At 44.1% G+C, this 2,792-nt stretch overlaps 1 long non-coding RNA gene across 1 annotated transcript; it reads left to right on the forward strand.

Annotated features, from left to right (window-relative positions):
- Positions 1-261: 261 nt before the first annotated feature.
- On the forward strand, positions 262-2,479 carry LOC311117002. Its single transcript, XR_014611541.1, has 4 exons — positions 262-329; positions 489-527; positions 825-1,108; positions 1,976-2,479. It is a non-coding gene; the product is annotated as an uncharacterized lncRNA (long non-coding RNA).
- Positions 2,480-2,792: the final 313 nt, after the last annotated feature.

Consider the following 2,792-nt stretch of genomic DNA (forward strand, 5'->3'; position numbering starts at 1 on the left):
GGGTTAAGGTTAGGGTTGGGGTTAAGATTAAGGTTAGGGTTAAAGTCAGGGTAAGGGTTAGGGTTTGGTTTAGGGTTAGGGGTTAGGAAAAATAGGATTTTGAATGGGAATAAATGTGTTCTCCCCAAAAAGTCCTGAAAATGCACGAAAGCAAAGCTGTGTGTGTGTGTTTTAAAGACAAATAGAAAGGTGTTTTTGAGTATGTAGAAGATGCATCCTTTCAATACAGTTCAATACATTTTACTGTATGTCCTCTCTGACAGATGGAACTGTCAGTGGGCTCAGAGAACTGGATTCTGCAGAGGTTGATCCTATTGCTGAAAAACAGGGTAAGAGTGTATGTTTCTCTTGGATTTCCATCCATCTATCCATCTATCACTAAAATAATTAATGAATAATATACCACTATTAATAATAATAATAATTACAATGGTAGTAGAACTGTTGGTTCATTTTAAATAACTTTAGTTTAATCTTTCTCTGAAAAGACTCTGTGCCTCAAGAAGAATTAGAGGCTCAAAATGAAGGTAAGTTAATCTCTCTACAAAGTAGTACATTGATAATGACTTTACTGCTGGGAGTAATGATAATAATGTAGCTGGCTGAGGAGTCAACACCTAGCTGGAACTAGTGTGAACATGTCCTGGCATACTCCCAGATAATGATGTCTCATACATTGTGATATTGATATTAATGTCCCATATGTACAGTGGCAACTGATATTGATATTAATATATCATATGTACAGTGGCAGCTGATATTGATATTAATATATCATATGTACAGTGGCAGCTGATGTTGATATTAATATCTAATTTGTACAGAGGCAGCTGCAGTAGGATTACAGCAGGAGATTCAGGGGACACCCGATGCAGAGAAGTTGCAAAATCTCTTTTGGGGATGGCGTCAGAGATATAACAGGATTATCTGGAATCTCAGACGTATCAACCAGTGGCTGATCTGGCGTCTCAGGAGTCTCAGAAGTATCAACCAGCGGCTGATCTGGCGTCTCAGGCGTCTCAGACGTATCAACCAGCGGCTGATCTGGTGTCTCAGACGTACTGTGCGTTATGGATGGTGGCACCATCGCTATTGTTAATAAGCAGCTGTAAGTCCTAGTCTTTCTTTAGGGGTGAGATGTCTTTGTGTGTGTGTGTATGTGTGTGTGTGTGTGTGTGTGTGTGTGTGTGTGTGTGTAAGTTCTGACATACAGTACGTGTCTGTGCAGAGAGCGAGGGAAGGAGGGAGGGAGGGAGGGAGGGAGGGAGAGGGTGAGGGAGGGAGGGAAGGAGAGAGAGGGTGAGGGAGGGAGGGAGGGAGGGAGAGAGAGGGTGAGGGAGGGAGGGAAGGAGAGAGAGGGTGAGGGAGGGAGGGAGGGAGGGAGAGAGAGGGTGAGGGAGGGAGGGAAGGAGGGAGAGAGAGAGAGAGAGAGAGAGGGTGAGGGATGGATGGAGGGAGGGAGAGAGAGAGAGTGAGGGAGGGATGGAGGGAGAGAGAGAGAGAGAGGGTTAGGGAGGGAGGGATGGAGGGAAGAAGGGAGAGAGAGGGTGAGGGAGGGAGGGAGGGAGGGATGGATGGAGGGAGAGAGAGAGAGAGTGGGTGAGGGAGAGATGGAGGGAGGGATGAGGGAGAGGGAGAGGGTGAGGGTGAGGGTGAGGGTGAGGGTGAGGGAGAGGGTGAGGGAGGGAGGGAGGGAGGAATGGAGAGTAATACGTTGCATGCATTTGAATTCTGAAAATGTGTGTGACCTGGACATCTGAAAGTAAAGTAATGTCATAAAGTTAGGAGTGAGGGTAAATAGAGCACATCCTGGACATTTGAACTGCATCCACGATCTGGGTTCTTTATTCCTGCCTCCAGTGATACAACAACCAATTGGAAACAAGCAATTCTACAAATTAGTATTATTGTATTATAATAAATCACAGTAATATATATACTGTATGTGTGTGTGTGTGTGTGTGTGTGTGAGTAGTTATCAGGTATTGAGGATCCTCTCGTCTCCATATTGATTGGACCACTGCGTAAGTCACAGGTCACCTGACATCACCTGTCATTATTCCCAACGGATGCAGATCTACAATCCACAATATATCCATCATTGTACCATCCATTGTACCATCCATAGCTTCTGAATGTACCATCCATAGCTTCTGAATGTACCATCCATAGCTTCTGAATGTACCATCCATAGCTTCTGAATGTACCATCCATAGCTTCTGAATGTACCATCCATAGCTTCTGAATGTACCATCCATAGCTTCTGAATGTACCATCCATAGCTTCTGAATGTACCACCCATAGCTTCTGAATGTACCATCCATAGCTTCACAATATATGTGAATGTTTTTTCTGTCCGGATTGATACATCAATATTAATGACGTTACTGATAATCGATGACGATGTGAATTCATGGTGGAAATGTTGTATGGCTCACCTGTTTAACTGCGATCCTTCAATAAACCTGTATTAAGCATTATACATTGTTAGCTGGGCTTTTTACACCTGTCAAATATGTCAAAACCTCCCTATCTTTGCTCATCTGATTGACAGTTCAGTGGTTGTCATCATGTTGATAGGTAGAGGAGGGTGATATGCTGGTTTGCACACTCTGCATGCGTTCCAAATGGCACTCTATTCGGACCAGAACCGTATGGGTCTTTGTTCTGAAGTAGTGCACTGCGTAGAGAATATGGTGCCATTTGGGATGCAGTCTCTCATATACTTCCTGCTGACTTTATAGATCAAAGGTCACATTGGGGGAACTAGACACTGGGCAACAGGAAGATCA

The sequence above is a fragment of the Coregonus lavaretus genome (assembly GCF_964263955.1).
Source record: "Coregonus lavaretus genome assembly, contig: HAP1_SCAFFOLD_349, whole genome shotgun sequence".
Taxonomy (NCBI): Eukaryota; Metazoa; Chordata; class Actinopteri; order Salmoniformes; family Salmonidae; genus Coregonus; species Coregonus lavaretus.